We start from the raw sequence: 5,919 nt of genomic DNA on the forward strand, positions 1-5,919 counted from the left end.
TCCATCAGTACATAAACTACACAACCTATGTCGATAGTACACTCTCCATTGGTAGTCTCCTTCTCACTTTAGTTGCATTTGTACTTCTATTTCAATGAGTTTTCTTAATTATCACTTTTGTGCGCTTTGGTTTTCATTAGTGTCGCTTTCACTTTTGTCACTGTCTTTTTTACTTGCTTTTACTTCTAATAGTGGAACTTTTGTGTTCTATTCCCTATAACATGTGTCGCTACCATTCTCTTTAGCTTTTGTAATTGCTGTTTTCACTTTTTCTATTGTAGCAAGTGTCACCTTTCGGTAAGAGAAGTGTCACCACTAGTAAACAAAATTCATTTGTACATTCTTAGAGAGAAGATTTGATGCATTCTCTTGTACCAATGTGTCCCATATATCATAGAGACATGCATCAAACTCATTTCCCAAGTCTTGAGAATTGTTTCGCTAGTGTCATCACTTGTGTTGCAAAGTGTATCTTAAGTGTCGCGCTTGGAGGTAAGCATTGTACTACTCTCTTTTTAATGGGAACATGTTGATTGTGGGTGGTAAATGCTTCCTTGTCAACTGGTTGACCGTTTATAAGTGTTTGATAATGTTCAATTCATGTTTTGGTTCCATCTCTCGCCTCTTGGATCCCACACTTAGTCATTTTTTGCAATTGATCCTTCTCCAGTCAACCTCTTCCCAAACTGCCTCCCTGAACTACACATTATGAAGTCTCACGCCACAAGAAGCCTACCCTATCCTCAAGAACTACACATTTCACAGTATCTTCCTCCAAGGACTTTGTATTACGTAGTCATATTTCTCAATAACTACCTCCTACCCTTACAAACCGTGTAATATGTCTCCTTAGTTAGCCTCTTTCCACACATTACACAATTGTAGTCAACATTTTGTATCTTTACCTCCCTGAATTGCACAACTCCACAATCCAGTTGCCTAATCTCCCTCCAGAACTGTTCATTGTTCAGTTATAGTGTGAAATCTTGCCTCAATGTGACCCTCAACTGTGAAATCTTGCTTCTCAGGCCTCCAATTGTTGCGCATTGTGCAGTTGCAAGCCTCAATCCCTCACTCCTATCCTCTAGAACTACACAATGCACAATCCCTAAGCCTTCCTCCTAGTCTAGTACTCAGTTCCAGGTCAATTAGTGATTTTCATTAAGAAAGTTAGACTAGGAGATTTCTAGACTTATGTCATCTTTTCATGAGTGAATTTCATTTGCAAGTACCATATCTTGACATGAAAAGATGATGCTCAAGGAAGATTCTTAGGAGATCATATGAGAAGACACTTGTGAAGCTAGAACCATGAATAATTCATTAAGCAAGAAGATGAAGGGACACTAGCTTACGACAGAAGATCAAAGATCAGGATCGCATGAAGACTCCATATCAATCAACCCCTTGGAGGATGAAGATGAAGCACATGCAAGACCTTCCATGAAGGCATGAAGGAAGCAGCAAGAAGAGAAGCTTGACATTGACACATCACTAAGAAGTTCCATATCATTAGTGTCAAGTCATGTCTTGTCCAATTGTCATCACAATGTCATATGTTTCAATTTGTCTCGCTACATCATTTGTGGGTGTAATTATGCATTTTCAAGAAGATGACAAAATGTAAATGTGTGGAAGTCCAAGAGTCACATGTGGAATATGAAAAGTCACATGTAGACTAAAGATTCACTAGGAGAAGTCCAAGAGTCTTGTATAAGTTCAAGAATCACTTGGAAGTCCAATAGTCATGAGGGAAGTTCAAGAGTCATGAGGATACAAAAGGTCATTCCTCTTGTTACAAATACACACTCATAACTCATGCAAATATTTTTGGAAGCTTAAGCTTTTGAAGAGCTAGCCTTGGCTTCTCTAGCTTGGCATTGGAGAGAAGATAATATTTTGGAGAAGTAAGAAGTGACCCAATGTTCCACTATTGGAGATAGTGGCTCACGATTGTAACTATATACTTGGATCTTTCATTTAATAATCAGAGTTTTGATGAGCCAACACATTTTCATGCATGTATCATGAATGTTGTAGGACTATTCTTTAGATGTTTGTGGTATATATTATGTTCATATGTACTAAGAAATTGAATTACTTCATTGGCTTTGGTACTTATCTTGTTGAATGTGTGTTTTATTTTCTTTAATGATTGTTTTTACTATGTGAAATATTTCTCTAGATGAATAACGAATATTTCTTTGCTCTCATGTGCCTCTCCTAGGATAGTACTATTATATTCCTCCTAGAGGCTCACTCTCATCCCTCCTCTCATGAAATTCTTTTTTTACACATTGCAATTGGTGTTTCACAGTGTCACCTTACTTCTTGATTGCAAAGGATGTGTACGTAATCTCTTATGTTATTCATTGCATCTAAGGTAAACCTTAGAGTTATGGTGGTTGGGCTGATACTACGGATGGGACTCCTACTCCAAACAGTATGAGGTCTAATTAAGACTTCACATCAAGGAGACCCCCTTGGTTGAAAAATTTCCAACATCATCAACAGAAGTAAAGATGCATTCTTAATTTAACTCAAGGTCACATGGAAACCTCACCACAAAAGAGCTTGATGAGAAATCTTTGATTGGTTGTGCATGACCATTCCCATCCATACCTAGTAGGATGTGTAAATAAGGATGTAGGGTTGGGAGTGAGTAAACAATGAAATATCATATTTTCTATTAGCTTAATATACATTGATGAAGTGGAAGTAGGCATAATGTAATTTTGTGTATGTCTTGGTGTGTGTGCTAAAAGAAGTCATCTTGCTAACAAGAGAAACGCAACATCTCTTGCACAAGGATGGAAATAATTTATCAATGATGTGAAATAAGGAACTTGTATTTCTCTTTTTGGTATAGAGTCAACAAGAAGATGAAATGATAAAAGTGAAAGCATCCCTTGTGATATGCATACAAAAGATGAAAACACCAATTAGAGAAGCTTCTATAGGCTTACAAAGAAGTGTTCCAAGAGCCCACTGGGAGATACCACCTAAGAGCTAGCAAGTGGAGAATGAAATACAATTTTTGCAACACTCTACAATTCCAAACATTGTAATGTACATGAGGTCCATACTAGAAATAAATGAAGTGAAAATCACTTGCAACAATTTTAAATCCATTTACTTCACCTTTTGGGTAGCCAACCACCATAGTTCGAAGAAACATGGAACTTAGAGAATGTGTATTGACTACATAGATATTACACAGAAAAACCAATATGCATTACCTAAGATATGCAAAATGCTTCACCACATCAAATCTGAAATTGATATATCATTATGTGCAAGTTAAAGAAGAATATGGTTGGAAGAACAATGTCAAAATAAGGTAAAGTCTATATGAATGGTTGTATTTCCTTTTAATTTATGTAATGCATGAATTATATGTGTACATTTTCAGTATGATGTATGGTATGCTTACCTAGACTACTGTGCTCGGATGGTATATTAATTTATATCTTTACTTGGAAAGAGCATCTCACACTTCATATAAGTGCTAAAGTTTGTGAAAAATTATTAAGCATTAAAACCATTAAGAAATATTAGTGCTCACCTTATTCCTTTGTGTACTTAGTGCACCTTAATGATGGAGAAGAACAAAATAATAATTGTGACAAAATGTAGGCCATTATCAAATGGATAACTCCCACCAATATTCATGAAGAAAGAAAGAAACTTTGCAATAGCATCCAAATATGTTAAAAATATATATATATAACATCATTTTCAATTATGATGATCCTGTATCATGATATAAAAACTAATGAAAAGAGTATTTATAAGTAAACCACAATTTACATCAATCACTTCGCCTCCACATTCAAGCCTATTCATCAACCAACAAAAGCATACAAACGGAGAACATTTTTGCAGCAATTTCATATCATTATCAAATATAAAAAGAGTGGTACTAAAAAAGATGGTAGATATATGGTTAAGACCACGAAGAACTATAATTACAACATTAGACACTCTTGTGCACATGGAACCTTTTAGGGGTGAAGCACATTAAAATGAATACATATGAGCTGAGGAATTCAAGGAAATATTCAAATAATTAAAAGGTCTGGATCATGAAGAAGGTACCTTAGAATTGTTTGCTCCATAAGTTGGGTAAACTGTGTTTTTCTCAAGAATAAATAATGTAGCTTATAAGAAAGGTTCATAGTCCCAATGTTCACATTATATATACACGTTCATACACTGCAATTTAGCATGCTAATAACCATAAAATACAATAAACAGCCCTTCAAAAGAAAGGAAAAATTAATTATGCCACCGACACTGGCTTGAATTTAAGAGCCATTGAGCATAAAAATTCATCAAACTGAGGCCCATCTGAAACTTGTCAACCTGAACCACACCGAACCTTAGATCAGTGAATCGACCATGCCCTCTTTCAAATATGATTACCTGCATTAAGAAAATATCCCCTGCACATAAAAACGAACTAGTTGCAAAATTGAAAAATCTTCAATTCTGCACAATTCACACATAACTTAGAAAAGTTGTCTGAGTTATTTACTGAGAAAACCTGCAAGTTCAAAAATAAGAGAAGTTGCAGAAAAAAGAGCATATAATAGGAGAAGAAATGAGCCAGGGAAGAGGCAGTGCATGAGAATGGCAGAAGCAGACGTTTCTGCATATGCAACTCCCATGCCCTAACTCATCCCTGTCTCTATTGTCTGCCTACCGTTATGCCATATATACATTTAATATATTCATGCCTGTGCACATATAGATTTAATATATTCATGCCTGGCCGAGTCGTGGAACCCCTTGAATCCTCTTCCCTTCTTTCCTCTCTTTCAAGCGAATATTGCAGAGAGTAACTCTGTGAGAGCCATTCTGCACAGAAAACAAAGAAATTGGGATATAGATAGTTCAAGAATAGAACAACCGTGGAAAGTGATGAGAAAGGGAAGAAAGATCGAATTAAATGGTAGGCCGATGAATTGCATTAAAATGGTTCAAAGGGTGAGAGTGCAGGCGTAGTACCAGGGTTCGCAAGGGCGGTACTACCGCGTCTGTGTCGTAAATTGCAGTACATGGCCAATCTTGTACTTTTTATACACGTCATTTTCATTGTGAGATAAATGTCGAAGCTCTTAGGCGCAGACTAATCTGATGAGATCTGTTGGACTAAATTTAAACATTTTTTTTCTACCTCTCCACCGCTGTACTGGCTTCGTACTACCCACGGCAACATTTTAAGTCGCCAACAGATTGTCAAAAAATTTCAAAAATTTGTTAAAAAGTAATACTGAAATTGTGCGTAACGTGTTTCTGAAGGTATAAATTAATTTATTTGTTTAAAAAAAAAATTATTAATTTTATAATTTAAATGTGTGATTCTAATAAATTTTTGGAAAACTTCTAATAGAATTGATCTAAATTTATTCCCAACAAAATTTAAAAGGTAAAAGAATTATATCAAATTATCATTTCATCTTAAATGTAATTCTGCTCAATGATATTTGATAAATTTGAATTTAAGATGAATTTAACTTATTTTGTGAATATATAATTACAAATTAATTAAATAAACATTTTTTCTTATGTTTCTCTAACCAAAAATAAATCTCATAAATCTATAATCATTTTTCCCTATTTCTCCATAACCAAAAATAAATCTTATGAATGGATAATCTTTTCTATTTTTAATTTTAACTAAGAAAAAACATAAATTTAAATTAGTTTAAAATAATTTTGTATTTTTAATACTTTTAAATTTTTAATGTAAGCATTTTTTTTAACATTATTTAGTGGGTATGTTGTTAAATTGCTAAAATTAAATCTTTTTTTTCTGCGCAGCAGCGCTGGCTCGACCTAGCCTGCCCGTCCAGCCCCCCTGTGCTGCCTCCTGCGGCCTCCTCGCCTGGCAGCCTCCTGCTGCTGGGCTTGCCC

This window comes from Pinus tabuliformis, chromosome 4_2 (genome assembly GCF_031772625.1).
Source record: "Pinus tabuliformis cultivar Carrire ecotype Pingquan chromosome 4_2, CPIR1, whole genome shotgun sequence".
Classification (NCBI taxonomy): Eukaryota; Viridiplantae; Streptophyta; class Pinopsida; order Pinales; family Pinaceae; genus Pinus; species Pinus tabuliformis.